General features: G+C 48.0%; 1 long non-coding RNA gene across 1 annotated transcript; it reads left to right on the forward strand.

The window, feature by feature from the left end:
- Nucleotides 1-1,322: 1,322 nt before the first annotated feature.
- On the forward strand, nucleotides 1,323-21,011 carry LOC137531989 (uncharacterized). The gene is made up of 2 exons (XR_011023829.1): nucleotides 1,323-1,390; nucleotides 20,239-21,011. It is a non-coding gene; the product is annotated as an uncharacterized lncRNA (long non-coding RNA).
- Nucleotides 21,012-21,330: the final 319 nt, after the last annotated feature.

Consider the following 21,330-nt stretch of genomic DNA (forward strand, 5'->3'; position numbering starts at 1 on the left):
GCGTTAGCGCTTCAATGTAAAGTATTGAACCGCTAGCGGAAATGCTCAGCAAAACCTAAACTGAGCGGTTTTGCTAGCGTTTTGCGGTTCAGCACACTGTAACAAAATGAAAAATAATTCACAGGACCAATCAGGATAAAAACGCAAAACGCTAGGCACCCGCTGGGGAAAAAAATACAATGTTGCAAAACACGACCAAAAATGCGCATGAATCCGCTTGCAAACCGCTCAGACAAAACGCTAGCGGTTGCGTTTTGCGTTTGCGGTTTTCAGTGGGTTCCAGGCCTCATAGATTGTTTGCTTGAGGCTGCAATAGTGTGAGAAACACACCCCAAACTTTTTTTTTACCAGGCTGAAATTAACTTCTATTAAAATGCACCATTGCATTGTGCTCTTCCTCTTATCTGACCCCTTCCTCCCCAATGATTGGCTGATTCTGGGTTTATGCTGATTCAAGCACCATGTGATCTAGCTGACCAATGAGAGAGCTTAGGGAGTATCCCACCCATCAATAGGGAGGAAAAAAAAGGTACTTATCCGTTAGCCGGGCGCATCCTTTAGGTGGCGACAAAACTCCACCAGAGCTACATCTTTCCCTACTATCCATGTCGGCCTGGAGGGGGAATAGTAATTAGCGCCACCTGCCGGATGCGCCCGGCTAACGGATAAGTACCGAAAAAAAATGTCTGTGATCAGCGGCCAGGAGGTAACTAAGGGCTGATTTGATGGGAAGTTAGCGATATTCCTTTTGCATCGTTATTTGAACAGCTGGAATAACTAGAAAGCGTAAAATGTTTATGTTCCCTTTTCCATGACCATCACTTCTAGAAATCTCAGGTCATAATTTGTCAGCGTGCTCCTAAAATAGCATAATTGAAGTGTAATTAAGCCTTCAGTGGAAAATACCCTGTTAAATTGGTTCCCCCCCTAAATGCTGCCATAAAAGTACTAAAACAGTGACCTCATTTGTCAGCTTCCAGATAAAGTAACCTGTGCAGTCTACTGAGCATATGGGGACTCGTCCAGCCACTCCTTCCTCACAAGTTTACCTCGGGCAGCAAAAAGTCTATAACCAGCCCTGGGAACAGTCATACCTTGTGATTAGAGGTAAAGATTATTGTTAGATCCCAATAAAAAGCCAATGCGCTACACGGGACCTGCCCGCTTCCTCATGTCAATACAAGACAGCACCTGAGCTGTGCATCGCTGTTGCAGAGCGCCAAAGTCATTTGGCACTCAGAGGATACACAGCTCAGACACTCCTCCCCTGTCCCAGGAGTTACCTCGGCAACTACATCCAGTGGTCCTTTGTTTTTCCTGGAGCACGACCCATGTTTACCCAACCGAGAGGAGACGGTCCTTCTCCACATGCCTATAGCAACCCATGTTTGTGAGTAGTTATTTCTTTACATTTCCCAGAAATACTACTCTATTGGCACTCCTGGTGCTATGTTTGTCTCCTTTTCTTACCGGTACCTGGGTTTCCAAACCTGAAATTCCTCTGCAATGGACAATATAATTGCATCCTAACACAAAGCAATAATATTTCAATGGTACGTTCAAATCGTGTGTGTGGAGTAGAGTTGGGCCGAACGGTTCGCCTGCGAACGGTTCCATGCGAACTTCAGTGGTTCGCGTTCGCGTCCCGCAGGCGAACCTTTGCGGAAGTTCGGTTCGCCCCATAATGCACATGGAGGGTCAACTTTGACCCTCTACATCACAGTCAGCAGGCCCAGTGTAGCCAATTAGGCTACACTAGCCCCTGGAGCCCCACCCCCCCTTATATAAGGCAGGCAGCGGCGGCCATTACGGCCACTCGTGTGCCTGCATTAGTCAGAGTAGGGCGAGCTGCTGCAGACTGTCTCTCAGGGAAAGATTAGTTAGGCTTAGCTTGTTCCTGTCTGGCTGCATACCTGTTCTGTGAACCCACCACTGCATACCTGTGCTGTGAACCCACCACTGCATACCTGTTCTGTTCAGTGGACCCGCCACTGTATACCTGTTCATTGAACCCACCACTGCATACCTGTGCTGTGAACCCACCACTGCATACCTGTGCTGTGAACCCACCACTGCATACCTGTTCTGTTCAGTGGACCCGCCACTGCATACCTGTTCTGTTTAGTGAACCGCCACTGTATACCTGTTCTGTTTAGTGAACCCGCCACTGCATACCTGTTCTGTTCAGTGAACCCACCGCATCAGTGCGCATACCTGTGCAGTTAAGTGAACCCGCCACTGCATACCTGTTCTGTTCAGTGAACCGCCACTGTATACCTGTTCTGTTTAGTGAACCCGCCACTGCATACCTGTTCTGTTCAGTGGACCCGCCACTGCATACCTGTTCTGTTCAGTGGACCCACCGCATCAGTGCGCATACCTGTGCAGTTAAGTGAACCCGCCACTGCATACCTGTTCTGTTCAGTGGACCCGCCACTGCATACCTGTTCTGTTTAGTGAACCGCCACTGTATACCTGTTCTGTTTAGTGAACCGCCACTGTATACCTGTTCTGTTTAGTGAACCTGCCACTGCATACCTGTTCTGTTCAGTGGACCCGCCACTGCATACCTGTTCTGTTTAGTGAACCCGCCACTGCATACCTGTTCTGTTTAGTGAACCGCCACTGTATACCTGTTCTGTTTAGTGAACCCGCCACTGCATACCTGTTCTGTTCAGTGAACCCACCGCATCAGTGCGCATACCTGTGCAGTTAAGTGAACCCGCCACTGCATACCTGTTCTGTTCAGTGAACCCACCGCATCAGTGCGCATACCTGTGCAGTTGTTCTGTTTAGTGAACCCGCCACTGCATACCTGTTCTGTTCAGTGAACCCACCGCATCAGTGCGCATACCTGTGCAGTTAAGTGAACCCGCCACTGCATACCTGTTCTGTTCAGTGGACCCGCCACTGCATACCTGTTCTGTTTAGTGAACCGCCACTGTATACCTGTTCTGTTTAGTGAACCCGCCACTGCATACCTGTTCTGTTCAGTGAACCCACCGCATCAGTGCGCATACCTGTGCAGTTAAGTGAACCCGCCACTGCATACCTGTTCTGTTCAGTGAACCCACCGCATCAGTGCGCATACCTGTGCAGTTAAGTGAACCCGCCACTGCATACCTGTTCTGTTCAGTGAACCCACCGCATCAGTGCGCATACCTGTGCAGTTAAGTGAACCCGCCACTGCATACCTGTTCTGTTCAGTGAACCCACCGCATCAGTGCGCATACCTGTGCAGTTGTTCTGTTTAGTGAACCCGCCACTGCATACCTGTTCTGTTCAGTGAACCCACCGCATCAGTGCGCATACCTGTGCAGTTAAGTGAACCCGCCACTGCATACCTGTTCTGTTCAGTGGACCCGCCACTGCATACCTGTTCTGTTTAGTGAACCGCCACTGTATACCTGTTCTGTTTAGTGAACCCGCCACTGCATACCTGTTCTGTTCAGTGAACCCACCGCATCAGTGCGCATACCTGTGCAGTTAAGTGAACCCACCTACCTACGTGAGTGCACGCAGTGTGATATACCACTCCGTGCATACCCGATATGGACAAAACAGGTAGAGGAAGAGGTAGTGGCAGAGCCAGAGGAAGGCCACCCGGCAGGTCTGCGCGAGGTCGTGTAAATGTAATTTCGTGTGGACCTGGCCCACAGTACAGTGCTCGGAAGAAGGCACGTCCCATCACCTCCCAAGATTGTCAGGACGTGGTTGAGTATTTAGCGACACAGAACACCTCATCTTGCTCAGCCACCAGTGCTACTACTAGCACCACTTCCGCTGCATTTGACACTTCGCAAGAATTATTTAGTGGTGAAATCACTGATGCACAGCCATTGTTGTTACAGCCAGATGAATTTTCACCAGCTCATATGTCTGAGTTACGCGGCAACATTATGGATGTAACGTGTAAGGAGGATGAAGGACCTACTGATGTTGGTGCATGTTTGGATTTGTCTGAGGCAAGCGAAGCTGGGCAGGATGATTACGATGATGACGATGATAGGGATCCTCTGTATGTACCCAATAGAGGAGATGAAGAGGGGGACAGTTCAGAGGGGGAGTCAGAGAGTAGGAGGAGGAGAGAAGTTGCTGAAAGAAGCTGGGGCAGCTCTTCGTCAGAAACAGCTGGTGGCAGTGTCCGGCACCATGTATTGCCACCTATGTACAGCCAGCCAACTTGCCCTTCAGCATCAGCTGCTGAGGTCCCCATAGTGCCCACATCCCAGGGTGGCTCAGCGGTGTGGAAATTTTTTAATGTGTGTGCCTCAGATCGGACCAAAGCCATCTGCTCGCTCTGCCAACAAAAATTGAGCCGTGGAAAGGCCAACACTCACGTAGGGACAAGTGCCTTACGAAGGCACCTGGAGAAAAGGCACAAACAGCAATGGGATGGCCACCTGAGCAAAAGCAGCAGCAGCACACAAAAGCAAAGCCACCCTCCTTCTCCTCTTCCTCCTCCATCAGGTGCATTATCTGCTTCTGCCGCTTTCTCCCTTCCACCTTCACAGGCACCCTCCTCCACTCCGCCTCTGCCCTTGAGCGGTTCCTGCTCCTCTGCCCACAGCAGCAGTCAGGTGTCCGTGAAGGAAATGTTTGAGCGGAAGAAGCCAATTTCGGCCAGTCACCCCCTTGCCCGCCGTCTGACAGCTGGCGTGGCGGAACTGTTAGCTCGGCAGCTGTTACCATACCGGCTGGTGGACTCTGAGGCCTTCCGTAAATTTGTGGCCATCGGAACACCGCAGTGGAAGATGCCAGGCCGCACTTATTTTTCGAGAAAGGCCATACCCCAACTGCACCGTGAAGTTGAGAGGCAAGTGGTGTCATCTCTTGCGAAGAGCGTTGGGTCAAGGGTACACCTGACCACGGATGCCTGGTCTGCCAAGCACGGGCAGGGCCGCTACATTACCTACACAGCCCATTGGGTGAACCTGGTGGTGAACGATGGCAAGCAGGGCGCAGCGGACCAAATTGTGACACCTCCACGGCTTGCAGGCAGGCCTCCTGCCACCTCCTCTCCTCCTGCTACATGCTCTTCGCTGTCCTCCTCCTCCTTGGCTGAGTGGCAGTTCTCCTCTCCAGCTACACAGCCCCAGCTCCGCAGGGCCTATGCTGCATGCCAGGTACGACGGTGTCACGCCATCTTAGACATGGCTTGTCTCAAAGCGGAGAGTCACACTGGAGCAGCTCTCCTGGCTGCTCTTAAGAAACAGGTGGATGAGTGGCTGACCCCGCACCACCTGGAGATAGGCAACGTGGTGTGCGACAACGGCAGCAATCTGCTTGCCGCTTTGCATATGGGGAAGCTGACACACATACCCTGCATGGCACATGTCATGAATCTAGTGGTTCAAAGATTTGTGGCAAAGTACCCTGGCTTAGCGAATGTCCTGAAGCAGGCCAGGAAGTTCTGTGGGCATTTGAGGCGGTCTTACACAGCCATGGCACGCTCTGCGGAAATTCAGCGCAAAAACAACATGCCGGTGAGACGCCTCATTTGCGATAGCCCGACTCGCTGGAACTCGACCCTGCTCATGTTCTCCCGCCTGCTAGAACAGAAGAAAGCCGTGACCCACTACCTCTACAACTGGAGTAGAATGAAACAGTCTGGGAAGATGGGGATGTTCTGGCCCGACAACTGGACACTGATGGAGAATGCATGCAGGCTCATGCGGCCGTTTGAGGAGGTGACCAACCTGGTGAGCCGCAGTGAGGGCACCATCAGCGAATTAATTCCCTACGCTTACTTCTTGGAGCGTGCTGTGCGTAGAGTGGCGGATGAAGCTGCGAATGAGCGTGACCAGGAACCGTTACGGCAGGAACAGGCATGGGACCAATTTTCATCAGACCCAGCTGTTTCCTCAACACCTGCGGCAGCACAGAGGGGGGAGGAGGAGGAAGAAGAGAAGTCGTGTGCAGAAGACGAATCAGACTCAGAGGATGATGAGCAAGGTGTTTCTTTGGGGGAGGAGGAGGAGGAGGAGGAGGGGACAGCGGCAGGAGAACAACCTCAGCAGGCATCGCAAGGGGCTTGTGCTGCTCAACCTTCCCGTGGTATTGTTCGCGGCTGGGGGGAGGAGGTTGACTTACCTGACGTCACTGAGGAAGAGCAAGAGGAGATGGAGGGTACTGGATCCGACTTTGTGCAGATGTCGTCTTTTATGCTGTCCTGCCTGTTGAGGGACCCCCGTATAAAAAACCTCAAGGGGAATGAGCTGTACTGGGTGGCCACACTACTAGACCCTCGGTACAGGCACAAAGTGGCGGACCTGTTACCAACTCACCGGAAGGTGGAAAGGATGCAGCACATGCAGAACCAGCTGTCAACTATGCTTTACAATGCCTTTAAGGGTGATGTGACGGCACAACGCCAGCAAGGTACCACTGCCACTAATCCTCCTCCCGTGTCCACGCAGTCAAAGACAGGACGCTCCAGCGATCTCATGGTGATGTCGGACATGCGGACATTCTTTAGTCCAACGCCTCGCCGTAGCCCTTCCGGATCCACCCTCCACCAACGCCTGGAACGGCAGGTAGCCGACTACCTGGCCTTAAGTGTGGATGTAGACACTGCTGTGAACAGCGATGAGGAACCCTTGAACTACTGGGTGCGCAGGCTTGACCTGTGGCCAGAGCTGTCCCAATTTGCCATCCAACTTCTCTCCTGCCCTGCCGCAAGCGTCCTCTCAGAAAGGACCTTCAGCGCAGCTGGAGGCATTGTCACAGAGAAGAGAAGTCGCCTAAGTCACAAAAGTGTTAAGTACCTCACCTTTATCAAAATGAATGAGGCATGGATCCCGGAGGGCTGCTGCCCGCCCCAAGACTAAGTCAGTCCCCGCACATACAGCATCTCTGCCTGCACGCCGTGTGACTGGCTGCCTGGCCTGCCCCAAGAAGACTAAGTCGCTCCCAGTCCCTCCACACAGCATGTCTGCCTGCAGGCCGCTTGACTACCTTCTCCGCCACCACCAACAGGGTCCGGGACTCCAGGCGGATTGCTGAATTTTTTAGGCCGCTGCTAGCAGCGGCCGCTGTAATAATTTTTCGGGTGCGTGTACATGACTGCCTAATTTTTCTGGCTGCACTGCGGGCAGCTGCAACAACAAAAGAAAAGGCATGTACATGCGCCCATTCCCCTTCGTGATCATTACCTTGCCGTGGTGAAGGGGCTTGCGTATCACAATGGAGCAATGACCGGCGCCTAGATGAGTGTCTCGGGGGGCACACCCACGATAATAAGGTCGTTGCCTCATTGTGGTCAGACCAAATTTGATCGGCTGGACAGTCACTGTTCTGTCATTCAGCTACATCAGCCAGGTGACCATATGGGCTGTAAAGCCACCAAAACCTGCACTCTCGCCATGGTGCGCACCAGTAAAGCACGGCCGTCACTACACAAACAGCTGTTTGCGGTGCGTTACACGATGAGTTTGGTGTGTCAGTGTGAAGCAGTACCTTAATTACACTACCTGATTGATGTATACACATGCAAGATGTTTGAAAGCACTTTAGGCCTGTCATTTAGCATTCAATGTGATTTCTGCCCTTAAAACGCTGCTTTGCGTCAAATCCAGATTTTTCCCGGGGACTTTTGGCATGTATCCCACTCCGCCATGCCCCCCTCCAGGTGTTAGACCCCTTGAAACATCTTTTCCATCACTTTTGTGGCCAGCATAATTATTTTTTTTTTTCAAAGTTCGCATCCCCATTGAAGTCTATTGCGGTTCGCGAACTTTAACGCGAACCGAACCTTTCGCGAAAGTTCGCGAACCGAAAATCGGAGGTTCGGCCCAACTCTAGTGTGGAGCACTCTGCCGAAGTAATGCACAGCATGCTGTGCGTTTCCCAAACAATGTGTGCATTTACAGTGGCTGTAAAGCATACTTTGAATTTACTGTATGCTTCACTGTATGCATCGCATCATACTTCTCATGTATGATGGTACTTTTCACCACTGTTGCATTGTGATCTCATTGCAACAAAATGTGTAAGGAGTGAAAGTACCTTATACCTATAAGCCTCTTCCTGGGGCCAGATTTACATGTGTTTGTGATTAGATCCGGCCCTTGGGGATTGCACGTCCTGATGTACTGTGGTTAGCAATGAATGTCGATGTTCACAGTACATCTAGTGTAGTACAATTCAATGGACTACAGTATCCAAATGCAGCGCATGCAGCACATTACTGCATAAGACGTGCGTTAGCTGGGACAGTGAAGCATACTTTTCATTGACTTTTTTTGTGCTGCTGCTTTCCTGTTTTTACAGGAAATGTTATGCAGCTTCCACTGTGAGCCCACAGGCTTGCCAAGCCTTACCGAGGTAAACCGCGATCCCTGACTTTGCGTGGCCAAGCAGTCGTAGGTGCCTGTTGCAGCTTTGTTACAGTCATATGTTGTACAACCCCACCAATATACATGGACCTGGGGCCAAAGCGGGAAACTTGGGCGCCTGCTAACGTAAGAAACTTGGTCGTTGCCATAGGTGCCATCATAAATAGCAGCTATAGTGTGAAATTTGGGTGCTCGAGAAATAGAAGAGTTCACACTAGGGCACGCAATAAATAGCAAATTTGCCATTATTTGTAACAGCGCCTACTAGGGATTATCAATGAGATGCAAATACTTCTGAAATTATGCACATTTTTATGCAAATATATGCATAACCTGGGTTTAAATTGATTGCTCTCTTTTCAAACGGCATACATTTGCATCAACTCCGATTAATTTGCATCTCTTCGATTATCCCTAGCGCCTACAGCGGCGCCCCCAAAATTCTCGTAATAGTGGCAGAGGTCCATTAACCCCCTTGGCGGTATGAAAAATACCGCCAGGGGGCAGCGCAGCAGTTTTTTTTTAATTATTTTTTTTTTAAATCATGTAGCGAGCCGAGGGCTCGCTACATGATAGCCGCTGCTCAGCGGCATCCCCCCAGCCCCGCCGATCGCCTCCGGCGATAGGCGATCAGGAAATCCCGTTCAAAGAACGGGATTTCCTGGAGGGCTTCCCCCGTCGCCATGGCGACGGGGCGGAATGACGTCACCGACGTCAGCGACGTCGGGACGTCATTGGGAGACCCGATCCACCCCTCGGCGCTGCCTGGCACTGATTGGCCAGGCAGCGCTCGGGGTCTGGGGGGGGGGGGGGGCGCGCGCCGCACCGGATAGCGGCGATCGGGCGCGCGGCGGCGGCGATCGGGGTGCTGGCGCAGCTAGCAAAGTGCTAGCTGCGTCCAGCAAAAAAAAAATGAAGTAAATCGGCCCAGCAGGGCCTGAGCGGCACCCTCCGGCGGCTTACCCCGTGTCACACACGGGGTTACCGCCAAGGAGGTTAAGATTAGGTGGTGTGTGTGTGGAGGGGGGGGGGGATTTCATTGTTAAGTGGGGGCGGGGAGCGGTTATGGTTAGGCATCGGTACGGGAGGGTGCTGTGTGGCATACATTTGAAATCGGCGCAGGATACAGCCGGTATATGGCTGATCCTGCTTCTGCACAAGTTCCCGGCCGTGTTAATTACTATTCCCTCTCCAGGCTGCCATGGATGGTGGGGGAATGATATAATTCAGCTTCCAGCTATTGCTGGAAGCCGAATTATTGTGTTTTAAAAGCAACTTCGGCTCCACCTTCTAACGGCGCCGACGTTACTCACTGAGCGCCACTATAGATATAATCCCTCTTACACTCTATGGTGGCTCCGGCTGCGCCCAAACCTAGCTGCGCTGAAAAGCACTGCTCCGGCTGAAGTTACAATTCACTAAACCTATCTCCACACAGAAAATCACAGTTCCTGACTAGTGAGGTAAATTACTGACTTGTGAGGTAATTACCTCGGGAAATGTAAATTCACAAAGTTTTCCACATTTAATTTACCGGCCCAAAAATGTTCGTTTTCTTTTCTCCAGCTCACAGCAGCCGATAACTTGCTATCCCATGCTGTCTCTGTGCGGTGGATTTCACAAACAGCCTTTGGGGAGAACCAGGCTGCCAATAGGGAGAGCCACACAGCCCTGCTTCTCACTCTGATTTGATGCAATGGAGTATCAGGTGGGTCTTTCACTGTATCAAATCAGAGGAAGCTGGCAATTCTGAGGGCATCCCTGCATGCCTTTAGATGTGCATATTTGTATTGTAGCATACAGAAGAGCTCCACCTGGTGGCTGCAGCATATTTAAAGGGATGACAGTATGCACAGGACAGAAAACCTCCAAGTCACTCACACAGCTACCTGCCTGCTGCCCTGCTAGAAGGCTGGTAAGTGACACTTAGGCCTCTTTTCCACGGACTGTTGAGCTGTGTGCTCAGCAAGCAGTTACTAGGCAGCAATAAACAGTTTCCAGCGGAGCAGTGCTTTTCAGCACTGCTAGATTTGGGTGCAGCCAGTGCCACCATAGACTATAATGGGAATCCCTTCACACAGCGCTCAGTGAGTAACGTTGGCGCCGTCATGAGACGGCGCCGAAGTTGCTTAAAAAAACACTATAATTCTGCCTCCAGCAATTGCTGGAAGCCGAATTATATCATTCCGCCACTATCCATGGCGGCCTGGAGGGGGAATAGTAATTAACACGGCCCGGACTTGTGCAGCAGCAGGATCAGCCATATACCGGCTGTATCCTGTGCCCAAGTCTACCGGCGCCGATTTCAAATGTATGCGTTTCCAGGCAGCAGTGAGCAGTTGTGAGAGTTTGAGAGGCATTTCACTGCAAAGCAACAGTCCATGGAAAAGAGGCCTTACCGAGCAGGGCTTAGTGAATTGAGGCAGGTTTGTTCGGTAAATTACTGCACTGCCTTTTGGGGGAAAACTTTAGTGAATTTGGAAAACCTTTCCTTGCGCCCCTTTTTCATGCACACGCTAGGGCTTCCCACGGTTAAAAGGATATTTCGTTTGTATTCATTTTTGTATTGAACACTATATTTTTAGACTCTTGTGACACTGCATACATTACATTGCAAAATTACTAGGGTGCATACACACATCCAATTTTACCACCTCCATGGAGGATGAGGGCATATCTACACAGTCTATTCTATTGAGCTGAACTCCCCATCAGATAAAAATCTTTGCAAGATGCTGAACACAAAGATGCTGTACACATGCAACAGATTAGTGTCTGCAAAAGATCAATTCCTGCAAAAATGCATTCATAGTCTATGATATCTGCAGATCATCATACACACCTTGTTTAATTGACAATCATCTGCAGATCAGATCCACTAGGATGGATCTTCAGATCTGCAGATGATTGTTTGATCTGCAGATGAATGTCTGTTAAACAAGGTGTGTATGATGATCTGCAGATATCATAGACTATGGGCTCTATTCTCAAAGACTTCCCGCATGCGGTAAAGCACATGCGGGAAGTTTGCACCCAAAATACCGTCAAGTTGGAATTCTCAAAATGTTCCACATGTTTTTTCCGCATGCGGAAAAAGTGTGGTAAAAGTGCGGGATTCATGCGGAAAAATTTCCGCAAAAGTCGGTATTTTCCGCAATAAAAGATCAATTCTCAAATATGTTCAGGCGCATCATTTCGTCGTTAATTACCAATTTTTTTTTTTTTTTAATCACCTACAAGTAGTAGGTGATATATTCCGCATCCCATTGACTTTAATGAAGTGTGGAGGCTTAAGGGCTGTGCTTGCTGGACTTTAACTTTTTTTTTTAAACACTTTTTCATGCGACCTTTTTACCGCATCATTCCCGCATGAATAATGGCTGTTTCCGCATCTTTTTTCCCACATGCGGAAAACATGCGGAAAATATTAGTGAATGTGGAAAAAATGCGGAGTTTACCGCTGGCGGGAATATAGCGGTAAAATTTTGCGGAAAATTTGGCTCTTTGAGAATAGAGCCCTATGAATGCATTTTGCAGGAATGGATCTTTTGCATGTGTACAGTAGAGTTGGGCCGAACCTCCGATTTTAGGTTCGCGAACTTCCGCGGAAGGTTCGGTTCGCGTTAAAGTTCGCGAACCGCAATAGACTTCAATGGGGATGCGAACTTTGAAAAAAAAAATAATTATGCTGGCCACAAAAGTGATGGAAAAGATGTTTCAAGGGGTCTAACACCTGGAGGGGGGCATGGCGGAGTGGGATATACGCCAAAAGTCCCCAGGAAAAATCTGGATTTGACGCAAAGCAGCGTTTTAAGGACAGAAATCATATTGAATGCTAAATGACAGGCCTAAAGTGCTTTAAAACATCTTGCATGTGTATACATCAATCAGGTAGTGTAATTAAGGTACTGCTTCACACTGACACACCAAACTGTTCACTGAACAGAACAGGTATGCAGTGGCGGGTTCACTAAACAGGTATGCAGTGGCGGGTCCACTGAACAGAACAGGTATGCAGTGGCGGGTCCACTGAACAGAACAGGTATGCAGTGGTGGGTTCACAGAACAGGTATGCAGTGGTGGGTTCACAGAACAGGTATGCAGTGGCAGGATCACTGAACAGGTATGCAGTGGTGGGTGGGTTCACAGAACAGGTATGCAGTGGTGGGTTCACAGAACAGGTATGCAGTGGCAGGATCACTGAACAGGTATGCAGTGGTGGGTGGGTTCACAGAACAGGTATGCAGTGGCAGGATCACTGAACAGGTATGCAGTGGTGGGTGGGTTCACAGAACAGGTATGCAGTGGCAGGATCACTGAACAGGTATGCAGTGGTGGGTGGGTTCACAGAACAGGTATGCAGTGGTGGGTTCACAGAACAGGTATGCAGTGGCAGGATCACTGAACAGGTATGCAGTGGTGGGTGGGTTCACAGAACAGGTATGCAGTGGCAGGATCACAGAACAGGTATGCAGTGGTGGGTTCGCAGAACAGGTATGCAGTGGCAAGATCACTGAACAGGTATGCAGTGGTGGGTGGGTTCACAGAACAGGTATGCAGTGGCAGGATCACTGAACAGGTATGCAGTGGTGGGTGGGTTCACAGAACAGGTATGCAGTGGCAGGATCACTGAACAGGTATGCAGTGGTGGGTGGGTTCACAGAACAGGAATGCAGTGGCAGGATCACTGAACAGGTATGCAGTGGTGGGTGGGTTCACAGAACAGGTATGCAGTGGCAGGATCACTGAACAGGTATGCAGCCAGGAAAAGCTAAGCCTAACTAATCTTTCCCTATGAGAGACAGACAGCAGCTCGCCCTACTCTCTCTAATGCAGGCACACGAGTGGCCGTAATGGCCGCCGCTGCCTGCCTTATATAAGGGGGGTGGGGCTCCAGGGGCTAGTGTAGCCTAATTGGCTACACTGGGCCTGCTGACTGTGATGTAGAGGGTCAAAGTTGACCCTCATAGTGCATTGTGGGGCGAACCGAACTTCCGGAAACGTTCGCCTGCGGGAGGCGAACGCGAACCACCGAAGTTCGCCGGGAACCGTTCGCCGGCGAACCGTTCGGCCCATCTCTAGTGTACAGCATCTTACAAAGATTTTAATCTAAAGGGTGTACTCAGCTTAATAGAATAGACTGCATAGTTACTTTGTACAGTGCCACGAATATGTTGGTGCTTTATAAATCAATAATAATAATAATATGCCCTCATACTCCATGGAAGGGGGTAAAATTGTTCTGTGAGGTTTCCATTTCCACAGACTTTTATCTGAAGTGTGTACTTAGCTTTAAAGGGAGAGGATCAGCAGGACAGCCAGGCAACTAGTATTGCGTAAAAGGAAATAAATATGGCAGCCTCCATATCCCTCTCGCTTCAGTTGCTCATAAAGTTTGCCATTAGCACAAAGAGCCCTGGCAATGAAGGGGTTATTAGGATGAGTTGGCCTTTAATGAATCCACCTGTGCTCCAGACAACCCACAGGTCTGAGATCTGCCACTGCTGAGGAAGTTGCAGAGAGCTGAGGTAACAGCCTGAGCTGGAAGGGATTTATATATAGTGAGGCAGCAGGTGAACGCAGGCATTGAACAATCTCCAAAAGGTAAACTGAACCCTCTAATTAGACAAGTGATGTCACTGGGGGAGCTGGGGTCTTCAGACACCATTCCTTGTGTATAATCAGTCTGGCTGCTATGGCGATACACCTGGTTTAGGAAAATCCAGCGTTCCCAGCTGTTCAATGCCAGACAGACTGAAACAGATTTATGGGTGAATTTATAGTGTGAAAGATTTCTGTTATGACCATTCACCAACCTGGCCAGCCTGACTTTACATAAATGATTTGCTGTACAGAAACTGCAAGCAGCAGGGGCTGAAACAGATAAGATAATGACCAATTTGAATAAGCTGATTTTAAAGGAGACCTGACTTGTGAGGGTTATGGAGGCTGCCATATTTATTTCATTTTAAATGACCACTGTTGCGAAAATTTTAACATGTAAAATACATACAAATAAGAAGTATGTTTCTTCCAGAGTTAAATCATAAGCCATAAACTACTTTTCTCCTAATTTGCTGTCACTTACCGTAGGTAGTTGAAATCTGACAGAACCGACAGGTTTTAGACTAGCCCATCTCCCCATGGGGGATTCTCAGGGTTTTCTTTATTTTCAAAAGTACTAAGGCCTGGTGCACCCCAAGCATTTTTGGTAGCGCTTTCAAAACCACTACTGCCTCTCAAAAAGCTTGGCTAATATATCTCAATGGGCTGGTGCACACCAGCGGTTTGAGGTTTTTAGCAAATCGCAAACGTGGCTCCTGCAGTATTTTTGCGGTTTGCAGATGTGGTTCTGCCTCAATGTAAAGTATAGGAAAAGCTGAAACTGCTCTGAAAAACGCTAGATCAGAGCAGTTTTCCATGCGTTTTTGTTACAGAAGCTGTTCAGTAACAATTTTACTGTAACAATCTGCTGCACCAAAAAAAAACTCCCAAAAACGCTAGGCATGTTTAGAAAACCTCTCTAAACATGTCTAGAATCGCTCTGAAAATCTGCTTCAAAAACCTCTAGCATTTTGCAGATCTGCTAGAGATTTTTGGTGTGCACTGGGCCTAAGTGAATGGCAGTGGCTCCGTCCAACTGCAAAAAAAAAAAAAGTGTTCAGTGAACACAAAGGCTAGTCAGCATGTTTGTATAAATCTTTTTCAAGGAGTTTCTTTATAAATGGCTATGCTGAGAATCCCCTATAGAGATATGGAGTTTCACAACAGTGGTCCTTTAAGCAATACCAGTTACCTGGCTGTCCTGCTGATCCACTGCTTCTAATACTTTTAGCCATAGACCCTGAACAAGCATACAGCAGATCAGATGTTTCTGACATGATTTGCCGCATGCTTGTTTCTGGTGCTTTTCAGACACTACTGCAGCCAAATAGATCAGCAGGATGCCAGGTAACTGGTATTTAAAATGAAACAAATATGGCAGCCTCCATATTCTTCTCACTTCAGTTGTCCTTTAAATTATCAGGGATGGTCTCTGGCCGGCAGGGATGTGCTCAGGACTAATCACAAGTCCGTAAGGACTCAAATTCGTAATTAAAATGAGCCATAATTGCCACAGCTGTGCGGCTGGAGGATAAGGGGTTATTTGCCCACAATTCCGCCGTCCTGCCTGCGCTCCAAATAGCTTGCACGCGTCCTTCAAGCCGGAAGGAGGAAGTGTGCCGTGGTGAGGCTGGCAACGCATCCAACAGGACGTGTGCAAGCTATTTGGAGCGCAGGACATACGGAATTGTAAGTAAATAACCCCTTATCCTCCAGCTGTGGCAATTACGACTCATTTTAATTACGAAATCGAGTCCTTACGGACTTGTGATTAGTCGTGAGCCAAACCCTAACGGTCGGCAAATAATTTTGGGTTGATGTAACTGCTTGTTGCTGCCTGGTAACTTCTTGCTGAGCACACAGCTCAACAGTTCGTGGAAAGGCCTTAGGCCTCTTTTTCCCCGAACTGTTGAGCTGTGTGCTCAGCAAGCAGTTGCCAGGCAGCAGTGAGCAGTTGTGAGTTTGAGAGGCATTTTACTGCCTAGAAACAGTTCGTGGAAAAGAGGCCTTAGTAATGGTCACCCCCACCAACCACCTCTGCTGAGAACTGTCTGTGTGCACAGCGTAAAGGCAGAAATAATATACGTAACAATTACACATGTCATCTGGCACATTCAGGCCTCTTTTTCCATGAACTGTTTACAAGCAGTGAAATGCCTCTCAAACTCTCACAACTGCTTGCTGCTGCCTGGTAACTGCTGACTGCTGTCTGGTAACTGCTTGCCAAACACACAGCTCAACAGTTCGTGTAAAAGAGGCCTCAGTCACTCTGATTAAGGCCTCTTTCCACGAACTGTTGAGCTGTGTGCTCAGCAAGCAGTTGCCAGGCAGCAGTGAGCAGTTGCCAGGCAGCAGTGACAAGTTGTGAGAGTTTGAGAGGCATTTCACTGCCTAGAAACAGTTTGTGGAAAAGAGGCCTGAATCTGCTAGAATGCTGCAGATGATGCCTGATCAATTCGTTTTTGGCCCAAAGCAATCAAATTAGTTGGTCGGTCACACTGAAGATATTGGTCATTGGCGGGTTGGGAGTGGCCACTCCTCTTGTCTTTTCTCTCCATCACCTATGACAAACACTAGAGGCTGAACCCTAGATGCCTAGGGGTGGTAACTGGGGAGGGCCAATGAGATGCAAATCATTTTGAGTTGATGCAGCATTATGCAAGTTTGTATGCAAATTTATGCAGCTTGAAAATGGACCAATCAAATCCTGCTGAGATAAACTTCAGTGGTCCATTTTCAGGCCTATTTTCCATAGACAGTTGAACTGTGTGCTCAGCAAGCAGTTGCCAGGCAGCAGCGAGCAGTTGTGAGAGTTTGAGAGGCATTTCACTGCCTAACAGTCTGTAGAAAAGAGTCCTCAAGCTGCATACATTTGCATACAAAATTTGCATAATCCTGGATCAACTCAAAATTATTTTCATCTCATTGACTGGGATGGTTGAGTGGGAACGTGTGGATGGGGAAGACCTGGGGGGAAGCTGGCAAATATTGGGCTTTTCCGCAGATTTTAAATGAATTTCATGCTGAAATCTACTCAAAAGATATGTACAGTGTGTGAAAAGATTCAATACCCCTCAGATCAAATTTCTCAATCTGATGGTTGAATCTGGCGGCCAACTCTTATTGAATGGCTACCTTAACAGCTTGATTAGAATACATGGCAGATTAAGGTGGGTACACACATCAGATAAAAGTCTTTGGAAAATGAAAGATCACCGACTAGTTTTACCCCCTTCTATGTAGTATGAGAGCCATACCTACACAGTCTATTCTATTGCGCTGAACTCCACATCAGATAGAAATCTTTGCAAGATGCTGCACACACAGATGCTGTACAGACACAAAAGATCAGTTCCTGCAAAAGATCCGTTCCTGCAAATTGCATTCATAGTCTATGATATCTGCAGATCTCATACTCACCTTGTTTAACAGACTTCATCTGCATATCTGGCAATCATCTGCAGATCTGAAGATCCATCCTGGTGGATCTGATCTGTCGAATGTCTGTTAAACAAGGTGTGTATGATGATCTGCAGATATCATAGACTATGAATGCATTCTGCAGGAACGGATCTTTTGCAGGTACTGATCTGTTGCATGTGTACAGCATCTTTGTGTGCAGCATCTTGCAAAGATTTCTGTCTGATGGGGAGTTCGGCTCAATAGACTGTGTAGGTATGGCTCTCATACTACATGGAAGGGGATAAAATTGGTCTAAGGCCACATACAGACATCAGACTATAGTCTTTGGAAAATGAAAGATCACAGACCAATCTTACCACCCTTCCTGTAGTATAAGAGCCATACTCTACACAGTCTTTTCTATGGAGCAGAACTCCACATCAGGAAAAAATCTTTGCAAGATGCTGCACACACAGATGCTGTACAGACACAAAAGATCAGTATCTGCAAAAGATCTGTTTCTGCCAAAAATCCATTCCTGCAAATTGCAATGATAGTCTATGAGATCTGCAGATCATCATACACACATGATTTAACTGACATTCATCTGCAGATCTGAAAATCCATCCTGGTGGATCTGATCTGCAGATGAATGTCAGTTAAATCATGTGTGTATGATGATCTGCAGATCTCAGACTATCATTGCAATTTGCAGGAATGGATTTTTGGCAGGAACAGATCTTTTGCAGATACTGATCTTTTGTGTCTGTACAGCATCTGTGTGTGCAGCATCTTGCAAAGATTTTTTTCTGATGTGGAGTTCAGCTCCATAGAAAAGACTGTGTAGAGTATGGCTCTCATACTACATGAAGGGTGGTAAGATTGGTCTGTGATCTTTCAGTTTCCAAAGACTATAGTCTGATGTCTGTATGTGGCCTAAGATCTTTCATTTTCCAAAGACTTTTATCTGATGTGTGTACCCACCTTTAGTTAACCTCTTGAGGACCATGGTGGTAAACCCCCCTAGTGACCAGCCTAATTTTACATGAATTGGCCACTGCAGCTTTAAGGCCAAGCTGCAGGGCCGTATACCTCTGCACACAAGTGATCTCCCCACCAACAGAGCTCTCTGTTGGTGAGGTCTGATCGCCCCCCCTGTGTTTATTTTTTTTTTATAAATATTTGTTTTTTGTTTTATATTTTTGGACATTTTCTTTTTTTTTTTTCTTTTTTTTCTTTCTTCTAAATCCCCTCCCTCCCTCCCCCCAGCCGGCCAATCACGGCGATCGGCTGTCATAGGCTTCTGCCTATGAGAGCCGATCGCTCTCTTGTCCCCCATGGGGACAGCCGTGTCACACGGCTGTCCCCAGTGCAGCGCTGCTGCTGATCGCAGCGCTGCACATGTAAATACACGGCGGTTTCGCCGTGTAACAGTCTCCCGAGCGGCAATCGCCGCTCGGAGACTGAAGGCGGAGCTCAGCTCCGCCCGCCAAGCGGGAGATGCACGCGCACCGTGCGCGCGATCTCCCGTAAACTGCTGCCCCAGGACTTTCCGCCAATTGGCGTTAGCTGGTCCTGGGGCTGCCGCCACGCCTACTGGCGTGACTCGGGCGGCAAGCGGTTAAACATTAGGATTTGTCAATAAGATGCAAATATTTTTGAATTGATGCAAATGTTTTATGAAAATGTATGCAACTTGAAATTAAGGCCTTTTCCATGGACTGTTGAAAGGCAGTGAAATGCCTCTCAAACTCTCACAACTGCTTGTTGCTGCCTGGTAACTGCTCACTGCTTGCTGAGAACACAGATTAAAAGTTCATGGAAAAGAGGCCTAAAACATTTGAAATCTACCAACTTCATTTGGACATGGCCATTTTCAAACTGCATAAATCCACATAAAAAGTGTGAGTTATTTGTATCTTATTGACCAGCCTTGTTAATCATCACCTTTCCAGTAGAATGATGCCCGTGTTCATTTAGTGTAGAGCAAATCTGGTAAGGTAACAGCAAAGTTAAAATTTACAATATAATTATTTAGGAGTATAGATGAAAATAAATCTTGCTTGCAAATTGTATGCAACTCAGACATGACACACCAAATAGCATTTTGCGGGTCATTTTCGTTTTTTTTAAAAACTCCTCCATTGACTTACATTCAAATCATGTAAAAATCGCCATGGTTGCGGTTACCAAAAAATGCTAACCAAAAACGTCCAATGAGCAGAAATCACTACGAAAGGGAAAAAAAAAAATTGATTAAAAAAAAGTCTGAACGCTAACGCGATCGGAAGACAATGTGAAAGAGGCCTTAGGTTTTTTTTTTTTTTTTTTCTCCAAGCGCTGGCGATTTTCAAGATCGCCCTCAAAACGATTTGAGAGAGTTCAAATCTGAGCGGTTTGTTATCCGCTCAGCAAACCGCTTGCATCAGGGAGTCAAAAAATTTAATCTCTGTGCAAAAGAAGATGGAACACCGAGGCATGTTCTTTGCGTCATGACATGCCTCTGTGTCCGCACACCAATGCTCTCTGCCCTCCCCCGAGACTGGCAACATTGTCGCCATCTCGGAGGTAAACACAGGGGAGAGGAGTTCCCTGTTCGAAACACCCGCCAGCGGCATTCCTACGGGGTTTCCAGAGCTGCCATTGGGCAGCTGTCTCCCTGGCCGCACCCTCTGCTGCTTCCTGCCTCCCTGCACGCTGTGAGAGACACAAAGTCTCTTCTTGCAGTGTACTCGTGACCCAGAGGTCACAAAAGTGGGCCAGTGCGGCCCACAGGAGCGGCTCTTTTTCTTTTTTTTCTCATTTTATGAGCCCACCTCAGGCTCTCTTTGAGGGGAAAAAATGTGGTGTTGTGGTGGGAATAACGCTGGCTTTTAAAACCATTTTATTTCGACAGGATGGAGCCAAGTCCAGACCAGAATGAAAGCCAGCCATCCACAAACCAAAGCGGAGTCTCAGAATCAGAAGAGCCACGTGATGCACCTGGTCCACTACCAGCAGAATCCCACACCAGCTCACAGCAGAACAGAACAGCGGCAAGATCGGCCCGTGAAGCCAGGGAACCGACCATGCAAAACATGGATAACCAGATGCTAACGACGCTCTCGCAATTGATAGAAAGGTGGAGTGAGAACCAGGGAAACCCAAGTGATCGTGAAAAAATAGCCCAGAGCCTGGTTCCACACATGGAGAAGGTACCAGAGAGGTACTTGGCAAGAATGCATCGAGAGTTAATTGGTGTCGTAATAAAGTACCAAGAAGGCAACAGCCGACGAAATCACCAGCCTTCTGCACCATATCATCCCACTTACCATCAGACACCCATGCCACCGTACACAGCGAGGTACCCACCTCCCTCACAGCCCAGAAACTATTATCTATATCAACCACGCACGTTACACTCCGTCACCTTATCTCACTCCGGACCCGGACAACTGCTAGTCCAGCATGAACCCTCACAACCACACCCTGGACCGCCGCCGTGCCTAACAGAGCCACGATAAAGAAGAGCACAAGATTCACAAGTAGTAGTTTATCAAGATGAGTTGGTAATCACTCTCCTAACACTTGTTTCATATGTTGTTTTTAACCATGGGAGAAAAAAAAATGTTTGCATGGAGTAGTGATGTTACTTTTTGTTTTTATAAATAAAACGTTTTTTTAATCAAATTATATTTTTAAACTCCGGTTTTAATTGAACTGAAAAAAAAATCAAATGCCAAGAAGTAATCAAATGCCAAGCCATCCCTGAGGAAAAAAATTCAAATCATCCTGGCAGGGGAAACCATTCCTTATGACAATAAAAAAAAAAAAAACCCAACGCCCAGTCCACAAGGGCACAGAACTCCCCCCCACATTTTTGGCACAGCTCAATTTTATTGATGGTACTGCATCAGCAAGGGTGTGGATCATCAATCAGAACACATTTGCTATTTCTCTATTCACCCTTAAAGTGGACCCAAATTAAAAATACAAGATTTCAGAAATA

The sequence above is a fragment of the Hyperolius riggenbachi genome, chromosome 9, assembly GCF_040937935.1.
Source record: "Hyperolius riggenbachi isolate aHypRig1 chromosome 9, aHypRig1.pri, whole genome shotgun sequence".
NCBI classification, from domain to species: Eukaryota; Metazoa; Chordata; class Amphibia; order Anura; family Hyperoliidae; genus Hyperolius; species Hyperolius riggenbachi.